Below are 22,457 nucleotides of genomic sequence, written 5' to 3'. Positions count from 1 at the left end.
ATAAGCAATACACAGGACCCAGGGTAGAGAAGAAGGCAGAAAGTGACAAGAGGGAAGAGAAACCAGGGGGCGTGGAAGTAGGCGGCAAGGGGAAACTGTGGGATGAGTGGCAGTTTCAAACAGGGCGGGGGTGGGGCAGCATTTGAGTAGAGGCTTGAGAGAGGGAAGGATGTTGGGAGGAAGGGCATGTAGGGCACAGGGAACAGTCAATGCAAAGGCTCTGAGGAAGGTGTATGACTGGCATGCTCAAGGAATAGCAAGAAGGCCTGCGTGGCTGAGAGGAGCCCTGGGGAGAGCAGCAGGAAAGATCACACGGAGACAGGGGCTAGAGTAGACGGGCTCCTGTGATGTCTCCATATCATGCCACGGATACAGCCAGGGCTTGGGACGGGCTCATGGTGACCAACTCCCTTCCCCTTGGAACATTTGTATTTAAAAAATATTCCATATATTGGGGATCAGTGTAGGATATTATTTAAATAAAGACATTTGCAGCTTAAGAAGCCTTTGAAATTGACTACTTAAGTCTTGTGCCAGTGGGGAGACAGAGGCTCAGAAAGGGCAAGCGGCTTGCTCAAGGTCACACAGCCAATTCAGTGGAAGAAATGGAACTCAGAATTTGGGCCTTTGGAGAGGACACTTTTTTTTTTTTTTTTTTTTAAGATTTTATTTATTTATTAGAACATGACTGGGATGGAAGGGCAGAGGGAGAGGGAGAAGCAGGCTCCCTTCTGAGCAGGGTTCTCCATGCAGGGCTCCATCCCAGGACTCTGGGATCATGACCTGAGCCGAAGGCAGACGCTTAACCGACTTGAGCCACCCAGGTGCCCTGGCCCTTTCTGTTATTTCTGTTATCTGTGTCCAAGCCCTGGGAGGCCTTGGGAGGTGGCCTGAGGCACACAGTCCACACAGGGCTGTGGCCGCTGGATCCCCAGATTCTCACTCTGCAGCTTGCTCAGCCCGTGCAACTTTGCCCTTTCGTGCACACACGTGGTCCTTCTCAGTGTAGCTTCTACCTCCTTTAAAAAGCCACCCCCTGCTTCCTAGAGCCAGGAGTGAATCCTCTGTGAGGTGGTATAGGAGCTCTGAAACAAGTCTCATGGTTTCCCTAAGTCCGTGTTTCCGGCTCTGTAAGTGCTGAGACAAGATGCCTACTTGCAAGGTTTAGGCTGGAATGGAGTTCCCTAATATATGGAATATTCTGGAATGCGGTCTGGCACAGGAGAAGTGGTCGATGCATGTTTATTAAGTAAATAAATCACAACAGCCTTTGGAGAAGTGCTCTCCCAAGGACCTCCTAGCCTTCTCTGCAAGGAGGAGACCCTAAGGCAGAGTGGTCCATCCCTTGTGTCTTAAAATAAACAAGATCCAGGTTCGAATCAAATTTCCTAACGTACCAGGACCTCAGTGTTTACATCTCTCAAATGGAAATAGTCAGGAAAATTTAGGATTCTTGGAAGGGATTATAGTAGCACGTCCCTAGCACCCCCTGAGATGGGGCCACCTTGGGGCTGTGGAGATACTAGGCAGTGATTCTCAGCCTTGTGTATGGCAGTCAGCTGGAAGGCTTGTGGAAACCTAGATTGCTTGTTCCCGCCCCCCAGAGTTTCCGATTCAGCGGGTCCGAGATAGAGCCTGAGACTTTGCATTTCCAGCAAGTTTCCAGGTGATGTGGCGTCGCCCGTGGTGAGAGCAGTCTTGAGAACCAGTGTCTTAAACAAGATGATTGTTGTGAGAAGAGAAGGAAGTGAAGACGATGCATGGGCTTGATGGGCAGGCCGTCCAGATGGAGAGATGCGGCCCTACAGGGAGGTCTGTACTCTGGGCTGTGGGTCAGCTGACATCGTCACACACCTGGGTGGCCAGCTGCTCTCCCTTGAGCTCCCCCGTACGCCCTGAGATTCATAGTCCGACAGAGATGCAGCCAACCGAGAACTTCCCCTTCCTCGCTCCCACTCCGGTTTCTTCCAGCTGGGTACCTTTTGGCCTCTGGATAGATTGAAGGAGACTGAAATGTTAAAGGAGGTAATGTTAAAGGAGGTAAGCAAGAAAGCAGAAAACCAAATAGAGAGGAAGCCAACATCAGCATTTCTAGGTTTGGAACCCTTCCCATAATTTCTCAGAGAGAGCTATCATCCTGGGAGCATTGTGAGTGCCTAGTACTTTATGACGATCCCATGAAAGTGGATCCTTTGTCTGCTACACAACAAAATCCGTAGACTTCAGCCTGGCATTCAGACCCTGCATGACTTGGGTCCCAGCTGTCCTAGCCAACCGTCAGATACCTAGCTCTCCTTGCCTCCCGTGTTTTCTTCCTCTCCTTTGGCTCTCTCAATTCCTTCCAGCTGAATTGTCCTCCGTCTGATAAGGCCCTCACAAAATCCATCTCCGTTTTCGGTATTCTAAATCAGGGTTTGGTAGACTACAGCCTGTGGGCCCGATGCTGCAGCCCTTCACCTGTTTTTGTAAATAAAGTTTTATTGGAACATAGACACACCTGTTCATTTCTGTATCATCTGTGTCTGGTGTTGTGCCGCAAGGACATAACTCAGCAGTTACAACAGGGACACGTGGTGGGCAAAGTCTAAGTTATTTGCTCTCTGGCTCTTAATAGAAAACGAATGTTGGACACTGTTCCAAATGCAATATCGCTTCCTCGGAGACACCTTATGGATCCCACCCATTTACATTCTGTCACTTTCCCCTGACACCTCCCAGTTCTTTGCTCTACGATTTTGTTACTTTTCATAATGGTTTTCTGTGTATCCTTTCTTGTTGAATCTGTCGACACTGCAGTCTCTTGAGATCCCAAAGTTTGGTGCCAGGGCCCATGAAGTTTACATTAAAAGATTATTTCCTAAAGTCATCCATAAGGCTCCCAAAGTGGGATGCAAATCTCAATGTCCAGGAGTAGAAAGAGGGTCAATTTCTTGAAAACCTATAATGGCTGGAGAGGAATTGTCCATCACATAAAGATTTTAGAAAAGATTCTAGCAGTTTATGCAATACAATCCTCCTTTGTAAGTAAATAAATATGTAAATGAATTAATTAAGAAGGCTAGCAGGAAATATGCAAAATTTTTATTCCTCTCTGGGTAGAGGGTTATGGGTGACTTTCATTTTGTTATTTTATTAGTTTATGTATTTTTCATATAAAGGATCTATTGCTCAGAACCAGAGGGAGAACGGCAAGTTATTAAAACACGAGCAGCTAGCTCTGTCCCAGCTTCAGCACATTCTAATGGTACGGCCTTAAAAAGTCATCGCGCCTCAGTTTCCTGATCTGTAAAATATGGGACCAGCTGGCTATCTCTGCAGGGTTGTTGGACTGAATGTTGAGATTCCCCCAACAGGCTGCAAAATGCCCTTGTCCCCAACAGGCTGCTGCAGCAGCTGGGCCCTGGTGGTGGCTTGGGGGTATCTGGGAGCTCCCAGAGATGGAGCTGGCCCCTTGAGGTTGAAGGGGAGCTGTGATGCAGCAGAGCCTTGCCAGAGCTAGCGGCAAGTTCAGGTGCAGCCCACGCTCTCACCGCCGGGATTCAGGATCCCTGCCCAGGACGGGGTCTCTCCCGGAAGCCTCCAGCTTCATTTGGCCCAATACCCAGTGGCTCATGTATTTCATTTTCACCCTGTACTAGCTGCACTCGCCAGAGTGGCCTAGTGCCTGCCCTTCCCCACCTCCCAGCCTGGCCTGTTTTCTCACTGTCTCTCTGCCGTCTGTGCCTGCTGTCTTCTTGTTCCTTCGAAATCACACCTTCAGACTTCCACCAAGGTTTATTTTTTATTTTTTTCTTAACCAGCATCTTTCTGCTCCTTTCTCTCTTCCCTGACTTGCTGAAGAAAATGTCTTTGCCTGAGACCAAAAGCAATGATTTTCTGTCCCTTCCTTCTTTTTCTTCCTCTTTGTTTGTAAACATCCTTATTGTCCCTTTTACCCCTGATTATCAAGGTCAGTTACGGGAGGCCAGAGTAGACGAAGGAGATCCGCTGTAGAGGCTGGTAAGCTGGTCTCAGGTGGTGGAGTGGCAGCTGGGGAGATGTGGATGGGTTGGGATGGAAAGAATCGTACTCATGGGAGTTACATATGGGGACGATGAGGTCCAGACAGGGCCTGTGGCAGGCCCCAAGGTCATGCATCAACCAAGTGATGGGTCAGGGAGTCCAGGTCCATGTTCTCCTAGGTCCTGGGCATACCCCGATACCTGGAGCGATCACTTGTCCACCACCCCACCTCCCTATGCTGTGTGCTCTCTAGGGACACAGAGATGTTTGCCTAATCCCAGGCCCCCACCCTCAGAGGGGTGAGGAAGACAACAGAAAAGAAAGAGCAGGAAGGAGGGGGCAAGGCTACCAAAGTGTCCGGGTTTGCCTGGAGGAAAGGGTCTCCTGGGATGCAGGAGGACATTCAGGGCTGACACCAGGACAATCCCAGGAAGAACTGGTCACCTTGGCAGAAGGACAAGAGATGCCCATCTCTGGAACCTCCAGTAGCCTCCAAAAGCCTCTTCCCCAGCAAGGGAACTGGCTGCTAGATGTCAGAAAGGACACCCGTCCTCTCCCTTCCCCTTTTCTTCCTCCATCAGTCGTGGACTTGGCACCTGCCCACAAGATCTTAGAGTCAAAGGAAGGACTGATCTGAAAACTCAGGGCGGAGGATGGCGGGATCCATCCTCTGTGAGGACAACGTCTCCGTCCTGCACACCTGGGCCAGATCGGACCTGTAGCCTCTTCCTCTCTCGTTCTTCTTTAACGAATGCTTCCACTTCTGGTCTTATTGTTGAACCTGAAATAGAGTTGTTAGATTATAAAAGTAAGCAATCAATGGAGATTTTTAAAGAAATGAAGCAATACAAAATATGTAATAGAGAAAGTGGATTATCTTCAGATAAACCTACCTCCTGGACTCTTGAATGGGTATTTCTGGTGAAACATCCAGAAAGCTAATTTCACCCATCTCTCTATCTAGTTATTCTATATCATATTGCATATTATATATGCATATTCTATTAAAAATGGGACTGTATTATATTACTTTGTAGTATGGATTTTCATTCAGTAACATATGAACCGTTTCATGTAAGTCTTTTAGAGAGTCCCCTCTCCTTTTGTAATGAAAACATAGTGTTCTATAGTGTGCGTGTGCCTTAATTTATCTAATTAATCCGATGTGTGAGGACAGTGGGGTTATTTCCATTCTAAAAAACAATTATAAATAGCCTTTTGTGTGTTTGTGCAATAGTCTCCTTTGGGTAATTTTTTAGAAACAAATCCGTGGGTCCAAATACATTCGTACTTAAAATTGTGATACAGTATGCTCTCTAAAAAGTCTATTCTACACTTGATCTTAGCCAAAAAGGCCGAGAAGCAATTAAAAAAAAAAGTCTATTCCAATATATGTTCTCACTAACAGTCTCTGAGACCGCTCTCCTATCTCCCAATTAGGCTTGGGTATTACTGATCTCCGTCATTTGCTGATCTGATGACTAAAAAAAAAAAAAGTTTTTTAAAAATTTGCTTTTCCTTGAATTTCAGTGGAAAAAAAATCTTTTCACCTGTCTGTTGACTGTTTGTATTTCTTTCCTCAGTTTCTTTTCGCTGAAGTTGGTACTTGTGTATGTTCAGGACTCTGTATATCCAGTTATCACTACAAAGACGTTCAGAGAACAAGTCGTGTCTGCTTTAGTACTTATTCTACCCCAGAAATATTTATTAGTTTTGTACTCAGTACTGCGTGTGGGTTTGTGTGGAGTTAGAAGTATAACGTTAAGTTCCCATTTTGGAGAGAGGCACGTACGCACCTAAGCCCAGAGCCTCGAGGACACGACTGGCTCTTACAGCGGTCTGAGAACCACTGCGGCCAGTCTTCAGGTTCTGAATTGGAATCCTTGGTGGTGTTGCTTTAATTCTCTTGGCATTGAGGTTAGACATACAGGTTTGTTTCAGATCTGGGGTTTGGTAAATAATCCCACCTATAACCAAGGAATTAAAGTCATCATGAACTGTTTTTATTTTTGTTTTTGTTTTGTTTGTTTGTTTTGTTGTGTTTTGTTTTTTGGGATGGGGAAGGTGGTTTTGTTGACATTTTCTGGTTTCAAGTGCCCTGGAAACTATGCCAAACCAGTGATTTGCATCCTTACCTCCACCCCAAGGCAGTCTGCTTGGCCCCTTCCACAGACTTCCTAGAACTCTGAAGAACACGGGACGTAATGATCATTGAAGTCCCAGCCAGTTCCTCTGTCTCTGTGACTCAACTATCCATTTGGAAAGGTGTCGTCATGGCAGAGGCAGTGCCTGTCCTTGAAGCACTTGCAGCTGAGGACCCTCTGTGAAATGTCTTGGCAGCCTACACGGAAGGATTTCAGCTAACGAGGAAAGTTGGCTCTCCACTCAAGAATGACATCTTCTCATCTACCAGCATCAGTGGTTCCCAGCCCAGGCCACACATTAGAATCACCGGGGGAGCTTTAAAAAAAAAATACGGATCCCGAGTCCCCACTCCAAGAGGTTCTGATTCAGTAGGTCTGGCATGAGGCCCAGGCAACAGTGTTTTGTAAGAACTCCCCAGGTGATTCTAATGTGTGGCCAGGGCTTGGAACCACTGGCCTGTGCAGCTCACTGGGGTGTGTGTGTGTGTGTATGTGTGTGTGTGTGTGATTCATGGAGATGAAGAGCTTAATTACCTGGTGGTTCAGGATTGTTGCCTGTGTTGGCCACAGTGTTGTCTCCATGGTCTGTCGTCTCCTTAAATCCTTCAAGGGTAGTGATCTTGACTTCAAACTTGAGATTTTCATCTCCTCGGCCAGGCCTGCTTTAGTCACTGTTCTGTGGCTAGGAGAGGAGTGTAGACTCCGATTCCCGGAGCTCAGACACCGGATCTATGGTCCAGCACTTATAGGACCTTGGGAGGAAAAAGTCAACCTCTGCATGCCTCTGTTTCTTCACCTAAAGTCATGGCCAGCACTCATACTATCTCAAGGGTATCGGTGGATTAAATCCATTTCTTGTAGGCGAGGGGGCCATAGTAAGCACTCCCGAGACCTTATTCTCACCACTTGAGAGAGGAAACTCTCCGAACAAGCAGTTCTCTAGAATTTTCGATCTCATAGCTCTTTTCTTGCTCTCCTCTAAGCTTTTCTACTCTTCCCATTCCCTTTGTTTGCCTCTTCATTGCCTGCCTTCTCTTTCTCAGAAGGCACTGTAGGCAAAACCCTCCCTCATTCCAGCAGCCTGGTTGTGAACGGTTGCTCTGAACAGCAAGCAGCCTGTCAGAAGAGTGCCCCCCGAGGTCTTTCTCACTTGGGAAGCAGCAGAGAGGGAAGTGTATGGGCTTTGGAAACAGATGGAAAATGGTCTGAGTCTTTTTTTTTCAGGCATTTACTGGCGGGCAAGGTCCTTCATGTTACCGAGTACCACTTTCCCCTTCTGTGAAATGCAGGCTGTGGTACTTACCTCACAGGTGGCTGCAGGGAAATTCAAAGGACGTGCCTAGTGAGGTACATGCTAAGTGCTCAGTGGGCCTGAAGCCACCGCATGGAGTCCATGGAGAACCAGCTGGGTCTGCTCCCCTTCCCTCCCATGTCATCTACCTTCATTCCTGCAAAGGAGGCAGGGGCATCCCTGTTCTCTAAAGACGCAAGAGGAACTCTTAATACATTACCCCCGGGATCTGCAGAGTCTGTTGATCTGGGAGGAGAAAGGGGTTTTAAGGGCAGGATCCCAAGACCTGCTGTCCATCTGTGAATGGAGCAGCAAGTCCCACAGGGATGGAAGTCTGACCTGAAGATTCATTCATCCTAATCATGCATGTCATCCCTGAAGCCATCCATTTCACAGTGGGTGCTCCTGGGAATGAGGATCACAGAGACAAGAGGATGAGGCAGAAGATCTCGACTCACAAGCAGTTCCTCCAAACTCTTTTGCTTCGTCTCTAGATGGCTGTAATCTATAGCTGGTAAACCAAACCAGGCAATTGTGAGGTGACACAGGCAGTGGCATGCTGTGAGTTCTAGAAGGCTGTGCTGCTCTGTATGATTAGACCCCTGAAGAAGACGTGGAGATGGATCTTCTATAGGCAGTGTCTAAAAGCTCAGAGTCTAACTAGAAGGTGACATGTATAGAACTGATTCAAATCTACGATAAAAAGTTAAAAAAAGATGTAAAATAAATATAGAGTTTGGAAAGATGTGATTTTTAGGTGAGGGAACCTGAGAAGTATTCCTAGACTGGAAGACAGCTGCATTAGCCTTTGAAGAAAAGGTGGGATTTGGCCATGCACTGAGGAATAGAGAGGTGTGTGTGTGTGTGTGTGTGTGTGTGTGTGTGTGTCCCCATCTGTCTTTGATAGAGAGATCTGTCATGGCTCCTGGAGGAGGTGGTGGGAGTCAAGCTACCATGGAGTGTGGAGAAGTAGAAAGAATGCTGGGTTTGCAATCAAGCAAACATTGGTTCTGTCTGGCATTTTCAAATTATCCTGCACAGTGCATTGTGAGGTTCTCATTTCAAGCCACACACACTCATATTCATACTCTCAGCAATCATTTATGTATTCAGAAACATTTTTAAAGAGATTTTGTTTATTTGAGAGAGAGAGAATGAGCTGGGTGGGGAGGGGCAGAGGGAGAGGGAGAAACAGACTCCCTGCTGAGCAGGGAGCCTGAGGCTAGGCTCCATCCCAGAACCGGGATCATGACCAGAGCCAAACGCAGACATTTAACTGACTGAGGCACCCAGGGGCCCCATCTTAGCAACCATTTAATTGCTGCATCTTGTCAGTTCTCATTTCCATACGGCTCCTGAAGTTTTACCTTCCACTCCCTTCCATTCCTCTTGCCAAGCACTAATCCTAACCCTAACTGCAGCCAGAATCCATCACCCTCTTGGTTTGGAGCCTTGCTTCCTCACCTCTAGTTGCCTCCTGCCTGCAGGTTTCTTTCTCTTGTATTCCCCTCCCCTCTTGCAGCCTCTGTGTTGCCAGTCTTTCTAAAATACATACCTGATCATGCCCTTCTCCTGCTAGAACTCCAGTGATGGCTTGCACCATAGGCAGAAGAGCAAGTCGGGTCATCACACAGGCCCTACCTACATCTACTACCAAACAACCTCTCACTGGTGTAAGCAGCAGCCAACTTTGCCCCATCCCATGTCCAGATATGTTCCATACGGGCTTCTTTGCTTGGAATGTTTTTTCCAACATCTCCTTTGGGGAGATCTTTCATTTAATTATCTTTCAAGGCTCCATTTAGACTTCCTCTCTTCTGATTTGCCTTAGAATATTAACAAAGAGTATATCCAACTCTCCTGGGACTGACTTACATGTCTAGGTGAGCCTTTGTGAAGGCCATGCCCATGACTTACCTGTCTCCACAGAGTTGTAGAGGTGTCGCTCAGGTACAAGTGTAGGGCCTGGCATGAACTAGTTGCTTAATAAAAGCTTAGTGGTTCAATGAATTAATATATGCATAGGAAGTTTTTATTAATAGCAAGAACCCTCACCCATGCTTCTACTGGGAAGCAAAAAAGAGTCAGCTAATACACATTGATTACCTGTCTAATCTACTCTTTGACATTTTCCCCAAGGTATTTAAATGATTCATCACTGTATTCAAAAGTTTATAATCCTTTGGAGTGAGTTTTCACAAGAATGGGTTGTTTCCCAAGATATTTAAATTATTCATCAGTGTATTCCAAAGTTTGAAATCCTTTATAGTGAGTTTTCACAAGAATGGGTTGTTTAACCTCAAGACACCAGCAGACCCCAGATGAGGTTGAGAAACTCCGTATACCCTGGGATTTTTGCAAGGTGAGGAGAAGACAAAGGTCGCAGATATTCACGGAGGACTTGTAGGATACTAAATTCAGTAGAGGAATTGAAAGAAAGAAGCAAAAAAGATGGCTCCAAATTGGATATTAAAAATAAAAGGCAACTGAATGAATCTGAGGATTTAATTGACTTCATCTAATGATTTATAACTGGCAGCATCCCGCCTAGCAAACAGAAAAGTGCGCCAGAGCTGTGCAAAATGGAAGGGTTTTAGGGGCTGAAAGGTGAAGAAAAAGGAAGTTCTAACCAAAGGTGGATTGTTTCAGGCAAGGTCAAATTCCCTTGAGGGAAACTGGAGATCTATCAGGCAGATGACCTTACTAGTACCCAGCAGGTAAGTCCAGATTGACTAGTTAAAGGTCACATTCCTGGGGAAGGTGGAACTGCAGTTTTGTTTGGTATTATGTCTTGGTTGGCTGACATGGGGCTTAGCACAAGTGACTCCATTTTGGATCTATTGTTTCTTTGTTAACAGGGTCAATCTATTGACTGTTTGCCTTGTGTGGACCCTTGATTTGTATTATTGATCTGCTTGGTTATTCAAGAGCAGGTTCTTTACTTTTCAGATTTTGTAGCCATAGGTTTCAACTCAATCAGGCATAGACAGTGTCTGAATTGGATTTCCTCATGCTGTGATTCCACGTCCATGGAACACATTGCTTATCAAGCCATCATTCCTTCCTGCCTGCTAACCCTGAATACGGTCTCATAATCTTCCTTTGCACAGTGTTCTAGGTTGCTATTACTAATTTACCAGAGTAAATAAATTACTATGAAATAAAATCCATTTTCCATCTCTCTACCAGACTGTGAGGCATTTTTAGGGAGAAGTCTAGATCTGGGCAAGGTAGAAGATGCATACAGAGGTAACAGCAAGTCTGCCTTATCCCTGAGCTCTAGCCTCCAACTGCCTGCTTACTGTCTACACTTAGATTACTCATGCATTGCCGAAGGAAACCCTTGGATGCCCTCTAACTTCTTCCTCTTTCCCCACCTTCCCAATTTCAGTAAAATACCCCCAATATGCAACCACTTTAGTCAAGCTAGTCATTTTTGATGCCTCCATTTCTCTTACCGCCACACTTATTTCACCAATTACTGATTGTGTTCATTAATACATATTTCAATACATATCCATACATATTTCAAAATCTGCTCCCTTCCACTCTTACTATAATCCTTCCCCAAGGTAAGCCATCATAATCTCTCTCCTTAAGTATTGCAATTGCCTCAGAACTGGTTTTCTTGCCACCATTCCTCTCCACTCTATTCACAATACTTTTAAAAAAGTAGAAATTAATTCCACCCCTAGGTATTTTTTCAAGAGAAACAAAAACATAAGTCCCTGGAATGGATTGTACCACATTCATAGCAGGTTTATTCACAATGGCTCCAAATTGGAAACAACCCAAATGTCTATCAACCAGTTAATTGACAAACATATTGTTTATTTATACAATAGAATACTAATCAGCCCCCAAAAAAGAAAAAAGACAAACTACTGATACATAGAAACGGATGAATTTCAAAAACATGTTGAGTGAAAGAAGTCGGACATAAGAAAATAATACTATATGAATTCATGAATATAGCCTTTTAGAACAAGCAAAGCAAATCTAAGATGAAAAGTTAAAATAGGGTCACCTGGGTGGCTCAGTGGGTTAAGCATCTGCCTTTGGCTCAGGTCATGATTCCAGGGTCCTGGGACTGACTGCCACTTTGGGCTTCTTGCTCAGCAGGGATCTTGCTTCTCCCTCTCCCTCTGCAGCTCCCCCAGCTTGTGCTCTCTCTTTCTCTCTCTCTTTCTGTTAAATAAATAAATAAAATATATTTTTTTAAAAAGTTAAAAATTGCCATTACCTCTTAAGGTGGGGAACTGGTGGGCTTTGATTGTGAAGGGAACATGAAGGAATTTTCTGGGAAGATCAAAGTGTTCCGTGATAAGAATGTGAGTTTCATTTGTCAAAATAATATAGCTTAGATTCATTGTAAGTGAATTTTACCTTTAAAAGAAAAATAGAACTGTAAAAATAACAATAAACAAGTGGGACGGCAGGGAGTGGGTGGAAATATGGATGATATAAGAATGAAGAAATGCTGAAAATTGTTGAATCTGGACGATGGGTTCATGGGGGGTCATTATACTATTTTGGTTACTTTGTATACATTTGAAATTTTCTATAACAAAATGTTATTTTAAAGCATAAATCAAATCTTTTCTCTTTATAGTTTAAAACTCTGTAATGGGTTCCTATTGCATATAGGAAAAAAGCAAAACTGTATTCCATGATACATATGGTCCTCTCCCATCTAACTGTTGCCTACTTCATCTTATCTTCCTCTCGCCTCCCTTACTTTGCCCTCGTCCCACTGAATGGGGAGATACCAAAGCATGCCAACATTTTTCCAAATGTGGGACTTTGGGATGCATCCTTTCTTCTAATGGACTTCTATCCTCTCACTTTCACTTCTCATCCTTCACGTCTTCAGGAAGTCCTCCCAGCTGATCTAGTTTGGTTGCTTGTCTCCTCCCTAGAAAAACAGACTCTGTGAAGACAGGCATAATGCCGTTCTCAGTTGTCATTTGATACTGACTTCTTTTTTTTTTTTTTTCCTAAAGATTCTATCCATTTATCCGACAGACAGAGATCACAAGCAGACAGAGAGGCAGGCAGAGAGCAAGGAAGGGAAGCAGGCTCCCAGCTGAGCAGAGAGCCCGATGCGGGGCTCGATCCCAGGACCCCGGGATCATGACCTGAGCCGAAGGCAGAGGCCCTAACCCACTGAGCCACCCAGGTGCCCCTGATACTGACTTCTTAAAACCGTGTCTCATTTCCCGTTTTGTGAGTCTTCATGCACCAACTACTTCCTCTCCTGGAGCCCTGGGGTGAAGTGTGTTCTTTTGCTTCACTCAGATCAGCACCATGGCCAGCAGCAATTTTGGCGGTTGTGCAGTTGGAACAAATAATCAGATAGGACATGATAGGTATTTTGGTGTGTTTTGGAATCTAAAGGCAAATATGTCTGTGTGAGATGAAACTGGGAGACCTTAGGAAGGTGAGCACCCAAATGGGGTGCTGCTGGTGTGGGTCCGGCAGCCCGACCTTGTACCGGACAGAATCTGGGAAGGGGTATGTCCCCCTTTCCCCACTCATTGCTTGGAAAGTGCCCTGTCCTATAAGCCAGAAAGTGCAAATTTTGTCCAAACTCTGCGCCAAACAGGCTTCATGACTCCGGGCAAGTAACAGCCTCTTTGACCTTTGGTTTCTTCATGCTTAAAATGGGCTCTCCATTGATATCAGTGTTTCCCAAACAAAACCATGCTATAGGCCATAGATGAGTGGGAACAATGAGGAGCAAAGAGGGAAAGGGATGAGTGAAGTGCAAACACTATCAATGAAGCAAGAGGTAGAGAGGCAATGGAAATCATTTAGCTAATCGATGCATTATCTGCTGTTAGCAAACTGGACTAAAGAGCACCAGAGATTATTTACAGAGCCACTGTTCTGTGGGAGGAACATCTGATTTACTCCTGTGCAGGTCCAAGGCGCATACAACTTGCACTATACAAGGAGATCTGCTCTGTGTCCTTTGCCCTTGTTGTGTGTTGTCTCCTAGCTTGGGAAAAATAATGATATGGGGATAGAGTTCCTGTAGGGACTTAGTCCTTGTCAGAGACTGATAGAGGAAGTTTTTTGGGCAGTTTTATAGAGAGAAGAGTACACCATCATCCACTTAATCTATCAAACTTGTCTTTAACTCATTTCGAGTCACTAGACCGTGAAGGTGGCCCTCATCCGCAGCCAGCGTTTGTGTGTACTTAACCAGGCAGGCTCTAGAACCCAACAGCCTGGGTTTAAATAATTCATTTTCTCACCTCTGCATTGCTTGAGCTTGATCTCATTACTTAACTTCTCTGTATCTCAGTTTTCTTCTTTTATTTAATATTTCTAAATTAAATACGACCTGTCACCCAGGGTTGTTGGGCAGATAATGTGGCAAAATGCATGTAAAATGCTTAGCGCACAATCTGGCGGACAGTATGTACTCAATAAATGTCACCATTATTGATATCACTGATACTGTTGGATGTTGCCTAAATGGTGGTAATCAAGACTTTGGCTCTGTTTAGAAGCTGGGAAAACATTTAGTCCTATTCAAAAAGCTGTATTTACCAGGAAGGGTAACACAAGCAACAATAAACAACTGGCACCCAGCTTTGCACATTCAGAGCCACATAATGGCGTGAGGCACCAGCTAAGGCATGGGTTGGTATTTGCGTTGTCTTTGGCACCGGGAGCTCTTAGAGGGCCTGATTTTTATGAGTGTGTGGAATGCCTTGTGGACACATTAAACTTAATATATGATCATAATAACTATGGAGCCGCCAGCCTGAGACCAAGGCAGCAACCCAGGAGAGCAAGATTAGGAAGCATAAAGCATGAGAAGGGAATGTTATTTCGCAGGGGGGTGAGTGGAGGTTGAGACAGAAGGGGTTGGAGAATAAAGAGCAGAGGCTGTGGTGAGCGGTTGGGAATGGCAAGCCCTGCAGAGGACTTCATCCATCACGATCTGGGCCCAGTACATGAGAACTAAGTGTATGATAGGAATAGACATGGGAGAGGCAGGTAGAGGGGAAGAAAGAAGAGGGAGAGAAAAATGAGATTATACACAGCAGCATTGTGTTGGGTACAGATGATGAGGAGGTGACCGGCACTTGTCTATATGGTCCTGTTTGCACAATCTATGATCCAAAGTTTGGATTTAGGACAGCAGAAGTTTCTGTTACTCTCCAGTAGACTCGGACTTGTCATCCACAGTATTTCCAGGGTTGGGATTTTTCAGAGGATCCTAGTGCCAGTACATACTGGTTACAGGAATGAGGTCTTCAGGGGAAAGGTCTTAGCATTTTGATCTCTGAGGTTATAAAACTGAAGATAAGGGGTGGTGGAAAATGCCACATAGAGGGACAATGGGGGTATTTCAAATGTTTCATGGCCCAGAGGCAATACGATCTGGAAGGATCAATGGACATTTGTCAGCCAAATGCCTGGGTCAGATATTTTTCACCTCGTAATAGGCTTGGATTTGCACAGAGCCATTTGCTTCCAGGAAGGAATGGACAAATGAATGAACAAATGAATGAACAGACGAACAAACAAATGAACAAACGAAGGAAAGAATGAATAAATTAAGAAAGGGAACCAGGACATGACCTGCCACCCATCTCTCCTCTCTAAATGCTGAGCAAAATATATTCATGTAACTGGAAGCCAGGTTTTTTCAGAGTACAGTTTTATTCAAAGTTAATGTAGATATCTAGCCCCAGAAGGAATAATGAAAACACACACACACACACACACACACACACACACACATATACACTTACATGTACACACATTCTATCCAGAAAATACTGAGTATTTAAAAATTGATCCTGAGGATTCCAAACTTTGTATAGATTCTCTTACTCCTTAGCTTGGAAAGATGCCTTAGCCTCAAGGGAATCATCCTCCATTTTTCCAATTTATTCATTTAACCAGTATCCACTGAGTTGCTCATGAAATGCCCAACATTGTGTCAGGTTCAGAAAAATAAAAAAATGAAGGGGGTATGCACCTTTACATCCAGCAGGCATGCAATCTCCTTGAGTGTCTTCTAAGGAGAGTAGATCTATCCAATGTGAAAATGACAGATAGCCTTCACTGATACAGGATCTTCGCCATTCATACGGCGATCTCACACACATGGTCTCCTCTGATCCTCAGATCCCCAGTCCCGTTTTGCAGGAGAAGACTAGGAGGGAGGCTGCAACGAACCCAAAGAGGTACAGCTTATAAATGGCAGAGCCAGGCCCCATGCAAGTGTTCTGATAACAGATCCTGTGCGTTACCCACTGCTCCATGACTGCTCCAGGCTGCCAGGCTCTGGCGCTGGTGGAACGTTTGGATTCACTAAAGGGAGAAGAGCTAAGGGGATTAGCAAGAAGTCACACATCGCCAGTTTGCTTGATGCCATGAAGCTCCTCCGAGAAAGGGATTAGTCGTGATGTTGCCAGTATAAAGCAAATTTCTCTCTCCTCCGCTGTTCTCGGGAATTTGGCTTTCCTGGATAAACCGACCTACACCCAAGAATGGCAGGAAAGTGATCGCACAATAAGGCATCCCAATCTGGGGTGTGTGTTTCCCTCCCCCCAGTCAGGAGCAGAGAGAGCAGGTTTGATTTATGGGAATAAACACCCATGTGCGAGGCCCGGCCCCAGCCCATCTCATCTCAAGCAGTCATTTAGACATCAACAGGCTTGCCCTGCCCTGGAGAGAGAGAGGAGGAGCTGGGTGATCTCTGGTGTGTGCGAGATGGTGAACACAGCTTGCTTATGCTCCCATCGAGTCTGTGAGCTCCTTGATGTTGGGGGACATGGATTCGTACTTGCTTCTCTTCTCCTCCTTGACCACACATAGAATGGGGGGGGGGGCTCAAAAAGGTCTTTTGTGTTTCATGGAGTGGCAACTAAACATGGAGGTCAATTTTAGGAGGATTAAAACCTATAAATGAGCAGAAATTCCCCTACTTGGGACAAGACTGCTCCCATCTCTGCATTTTATGTTTTTTTTTTTTTTTTTAATATTTTATTAGCATGAGAGAGCAAGCAAGTGACAGAGAGCACAAGCAGGTGAGAGTAGAAGCAGAAGCAGTCTCTCCGTTGAGCAGGGAACCCGATGCTGGGCTCAATCCCAGGGCACCTGGGATCATGACTTGAGCTGAAGGCAGATTCTTAATGGACTGAACCATCCAGGGTCCCCTGGGTTTTATGGTTATTACATTCAGATTAAGCAGAGGAGACTGTAGGATCCTGTACAGCCAAGCAGGGTCATGAGTCACCACGTCAGACCTCACAGCCAGAGTAGCAGGCCTTTTGGCCACCTCATCAGTATCAAAGACCTGACATTTCTACCGCGGCAGCCCCGAGCTGTGCGTGCATTTGCAGTCATGAAAAATAGTTCTGTTCTCTGCCCTTTCCCGACTTGGTGACAAATAATCTGTACCACAATTTACACATTTCCTGGCAATCATAAACTCTTGTCTCACGAGGGCAAAGAAGCCAGGTTACATTCTCTCCTTTTTCTTTCTGGGTCCCTTCTTTGCCTTCCAGGGCTCAGGCACATGGAAAATTTCCCGTGCTCCACTTCGGGATGGAGGTCCAGAGTGTGGTCATGATTTCAAAATCTTTGCCTATTTGTAATATGTATCTTTTCTAGTTTTTTCAGACATTTTCCAGAAGCTGAGCACTGTTACGTGTGGGAGCCTCCGAGAGTTGGGGCCTTGATTCTGCTCTCACCTGTCCAGGAGGCAGGCAGATAGACAGAAAATCTCAAATCATGAAAAAACGTGCTCTTTAAGGCCCAAGATGGGCATAGAAGAGGAAGTAATGATCTCCATGAGGCTGGTTTTCTGGGGGTTATCAGAATGGGATTCCCGGAGGAGGTAAATTCTCTCCTGAATTTTAAAGGATGAGCAGAACAGATCAGATGAATAAGGGCAGAGAGCGGGACTTCTGGTTGCGAGGAATTGCATGTTTTATGGCATTTGGATATAAAATATTACAGATCGGATGGAGGGCAGTTTAGAGTTGTATGACTGTTGGATCTGACTGGAGGGTAGAAAGACAGCATCATCAAGGTGCTTGTGAGCCCTGTTGGAGAGGAAGGCTTGATTGGGCAGTAGTTGGGGGGCCAAGGAGAGGTGGGAAGCAGAAATGGGTTATGGGAGGGCAGGGTGGATGGTACACTGGAGAAGGATAAGCTACACGGCAGGCATCTGCCCTGGGGGCCAAAACCTTGTCCCATTTGGATCTGGGTCCATCCAGGGAGGGCTCTACCACCATCCTGAAGTCTCATTCTCTATAAAAATATTTACCACGGCCTTTACCTAAATAGTTTCCTTCTCTTAGGATATCATAGAACATGATGCACCTATTAGGAGAGACCACTATGGCCACACTGTCTCCTCTCTAGAACTATTGAAATTGTATTGGATTTGTATGGTGAAGCAGGCTGCCAAGTGCAATGGAGGTGGGCTCCTGTGAGCGTGCCTGCAACATGGAATGGTGCCCACTGTTCTGCTGGTCCAGAGTCCCCACTTCAAGACAGCACCAGCAAGCCATCTCTTACCTGCCCAGCATCCTGGTGGGAGTGTTTTCACGTAGAACATTCCCCACCCTCACCCCCTATGAATTCAGCCTATGCAAGAATTCTCATGAGCTGGGAGGAAAAGGAGCCATGGTCCAGATTTATGGGTGAAGAAATTGAGCTAGAGGAGTTAAGTAATATGTCCAGAGTCACTGAGCTGTCAAGTGTCAGAACTGAGACTCAGACCCAGGTCTTCTGATTTCATATCCCCATACCAAAAGGTAGGACTTTTCAGGTTAAAAGAAGGGGGGGTTATGAGATGATGGCATGATGGGGGATGGAGAGGCTCAAGTGGTGACAGAAATAAATCAGGAAGAATAGAATATTTATTGAGTGTCTAGGATCCATTCTATTGCATACCACTGTCTCTTCTTGGAAGCTATGGAGTCCCATTTTCTTATTTGAAAATGGGGGAATCTTAAGCCCAAAGAGGTGATACAATGTGCTTGTGGTCATACGAGCTAGTAGGTTTTGAGTTTATTTCTATGAACCAAATTTTAGAATGAAGGAGAAAAATAATGTAGCAAGCTCAAGAGAGAGAATGGCAAGAGATCTCAAAATCATGACACTGGGGAAGAGCTAAGGGAAAAAAGAAGATTTATCTGGGGAGAGAGAGCTCAGAATAGAGATGTCACTAGGCATATGCTGTGTGTGGCCCTGAGGAAGATCCAGAAATCAAAGTATGGCTACTCCTGATGGATGGACTTTGGTTTACTGTAGGAGAAGACTTTCTAGGAGTGAAAGACATAGCAAACTAGAGCTGTGGCATTGGCACATAGTGAGCTCTCTGGCTTTGGAGGGGTTCAAAATCTTGGTAGAGATACTGTGTATGATTTAAGCATTATTTGAGGTTGAGTAATGGTTCTTTCTAATTTGGAAAATTTTAGATTCTCATCCATCATTCATTGATTCCCTAGAACATAAATTCACACCAAGTGGGGACCATGCTTGTTTCTTTCACTACCTTATCTCCAGTTCCTAGAATATTACCTGACACAGGAGAAATGCAGACTCAGAGCTGAGGCAGAGGTATGAAAAAGTGAGTAGAAGTACACAAACCCCATGACACAGAGGCTCAGAAGAGGCACACTGTCACTTCGGCTGCATTTGAGTGGACGAAGCAGGTCGGCGGGGCAGCCTTGATTCAGAGAGAGTGGGAAAATAGACTTCACCTCTTGGTAGAAAGAGCTACAGTCATATCTCAAAGGGCATGAATGTAGGCAGAGGTGGGAAATTGAGATGTACACAATCTAGCTATGCTAGTCTTCCTTTAAGAGAGGCTGGGAAGGTCTTCTCAGGTGCTCCCCTACATGACTTACCTGATCTTGACCCTCCAAAAATAGGTTGTTCTGAGGTTTCACGAGGCAGCACTGAAGCCTTACAGATAGGAGTATGAGCAAAAAGGGACATCAGAAAAAATACTCAAGACATAGGATGAGGATAAGGGCAAGGAAGGGAGTAACAGAAGATACACAATTCTGATTTCTCACTGGTTCATTCTTCATCTGTAGTCAAGCCACACTGCCCTTGGCTTTCTGTTACCCACTCTGATTCAGGACAATTTATTCAATCTCTACTTTTCTCATCTCTATTTCCCTTTCCCTTCACCTGCAAAGTTCCCAGAGCTGGCTGGGTGGGGATACTGTGGCAGGAGTTACATGAAGAGAGGAATAGAGTATGTCAAGAATACAGCACAGATCAAAGCCAGGGCCAGGATGGTTGGGGGGTTGTTGAGTTAAAATTGTAGAAAGGGATTCAAGGATGTTGCAACGTGAAGGTTTATGGTGAACGTCATGGTGGGTATCTATGGTCTAGATGCTTTAAGGTCTTTGAGAGTAGAGACTGGGTCTGTTTTCTTCATTAATGCATACTCCGTTCCTATATAGAGCAGGTGACCATTAAGCGTGTGTCGAATCCATGGATGTATATGTGCATGAATGACCTGATGATAGTTAGGACTGGGAGCTACATTCAGTTTAGAGGATGGTTAGAAGAGTGGGGTCTGGGGTCTTGCAGATCTCAGTCTAAATACCAGCTCTACCACTTATTAGGTGTAATTTCTCTGGTCTTTAGTTTTCTCATCTGGAAGAATGGGCCATAATAAGTATGACCTGAATAGTTCTTTAAAGGGACTCAGCATATTGAACTGGACAGCCCAATGGATGGCATGGAGAGTTCTTGAAAATGGGTAGCTATTAATATTGGGAGTGGTGGGTTTGAAGCATGTAAGTGGGTCAGCTGGGAGCAAATCCAACAGACATAGTTCTAGAAGGGACACTGACCCCTCAGGCCCAGAAGAACAGACTTGAGCCTGTGCTACTTTTTTTCAACAAAGACAACAAAATCACCCATAGAAACATGATTAACAACACAACAGCTTCTGCTTTTCTAAGCCCCAGATGCTGTGTTTCCCATTCAGGACTACACAAAGCCATTTGTTTCCATGGTTTTCCATCTCTGGTACTTTGAGTGAGGGGTGGGGACTCATGGGGAGAGGAGGGAAGCATGGAAAATAATTGGGCATTTATGAGTGAAATTTCACTCCCTCCACGTTTGGAACCAAGCTGGCTCCGAGCCCTTGTTGGAGGGACATCTGCATGGACTCAGCCAACCAGCATTGGCTAGTTCCTGTGACAACACATCCCATGACAGTGAAATGTCTTTGCAACAATAGATTTTCAATGATGTCTTTTTTTGCAGTTACTCCTTGGTGTGCAAGCCAGAGTTCCTAACCAGAAACTAAGCCTCTAGCGGCAGGCAGCGGTGTTCATAAAATTGGATGCCTGTAGCATTTACCTCTCTGCACCTGTTTCTGTTATCTGCCCCCAAATGAAGTGGCTTTGAAACTCATAACTCATACATTGGTATGCCAGGCAGGACCTAGCTGGGTAGTTCTTCTGCTCATCTTACCTACTCAGGTTAAATGTCATGCAGACATTTGGAGGCTCAGTTGGCCTTGGAAATCCAAAGTTGTTTGTTTCACGTGAGCATCCCCTTGGCTGAGATGGGTAGAACATCTGGGGATGAACAAGGCACCCTGTCTCCCCATTTGTTTCTGTCCAGGAGGGTGGTCAGACCTTTGGACATGGTGGCTCAGGGCTCCAGGAGGGCTGAAATGAGAGCTTTCTGGTCTCCCAGAGCCTAGACCTCAACCTGGCTCAGTGTCACTCCCTTCACACTCTGTGGACCAAAGGGACTCACAGGGAAGCCCAGATTCAAGGGAAGGAGATGTGGATTCCAGACAGAGTGTTGTGTGTTTGCAGGGACATGAAGAACTCCCAGTGATCTTGCTGGCATAGAGACCACCCTGATCTTCCCTCTCTTGCTTTCAGTCCCCCCATTTGCAGAAGATCATCTACAGGGCCCTGCAGGGGGAAGTAGCCTGCCTGGAGGGATGGTGACAGATGCAAGTGGTGAGACTCGAACCCCCACCTCCTGATGCCACACTCTGTGGACCTACATTCTTGCTGTGATCTCCTTGGGAAAGACTGAACATCTGGGAGCCCAAGCTGGAGTTCCAGGGAGAGTCTTTGGAAGTAGAAGACAGATTTGGGGGCCCCAGGTCTCCAAGAAGACTAGGTGTTGGTCTTCTGTTAGGAGTGTTCATCTTGGACCACGGCAGTAGGAGAGGTCTAGTATCCTGGCACAGCCAAGTAGCCATGGGTGACAGCCAGTTCGTTCCATGCTGTGGGAGGATGATGTGCTTCGGGAACCCGGCTGTGTGAGTCTGGGTATGAACAGGGGTGGGGAATGAGTGTAGTTGTGACTTCTTAGGGGCCAGGTAGGATGACAGGTTGTGACGGTGGCTCTGGCTGGCCCACGAGATCTCAAGATCTGGGAGAAGGTATAAATGGTGCTCACCCACATTTAAACACTCCCGTCCCCATCTCGTTATATTACCTACTTGCTGTGTGTGTAGAAGCCTCCCCACACACAGAGAGAAACTTCCTCTGGTCTCCCGCATGCCTGTGAACCCCCCGAGAGTGGGGCCGGCAGTCATGTCATGTTTGGACTCTGAGGGTGCATCTCAGAGCAGATGTTGAATAAACGAATGAGCACAACTGTGAGTAATAGTCTCCCAGAGGTACTCGAACTGCAGGAAGGCCAAGAAATGAGCAGCAGCCCCAGAGGGAAGCCAAGTCTCAGCTGGCAGGACACGGGGCTGAGCAGGACTCGCCTGGTCCGGAGTCTCTATGAGCACTTCTGGACACATCCCTGGACGTCACTCCTTCAACCTGAAATAAATGGATCTGCGAAAGCCCACGTCCTCCGGGGACTCCCCAAGTGCAAGAGGGACGTCAAAGGTGACAGACAAGCTCGGGATCTCCCTCTCTGAGTGTTTTTGTGCTCGCTTCACCCGAAAGGGCTTCGTCCTTCTCCAAGGAGGTGCAGATCAGCAGCAGGAACTGGGATTGAGGTCCACCCCTGTCAGGGACCCTGTCAGAAGC

General features: G+C 45.8%; 1 long non-coding RNA gene across 1 annotated transcript; it reads right to left on the bottom strand.

The window, feature by feature from the left end:
- Window positions 1-1,004: 1,004 nt before the first annotated feature.
- On the bottom strand, window positions 1,005-6,894 carry LOC309851753. Its single transcript, XR_014304910.1, has 3 exons — window positions 6,681-6,894; window positions 4,447-4,783; window positions 1,005-2,008 (listed from the first exon to the last, which is right to left on the bottom strand). It is a non-coding gene; the product is annotated as an uncharacterized lncRNA (long non-coding RNA).
- Window positions 6,895-22,457: the final 15,563 nt, after the last annotated feature.

This window comes from Mustela nivalis (assembly GCF_964662115.1).
Source record: "Mustela nivalis genome assembly, chromosome: 17".
In the NCBI taxonomy this organism is placed as follows: domain Eukaryota; kingdom Metazoa; phylum Chordata; class Mammalia; order Carnivora; family Mustelidae; genus Mustela; species Mustela nivalis.
This window is presented reverse-complemented; position numbering and strand designations above follow the sequence as displayed.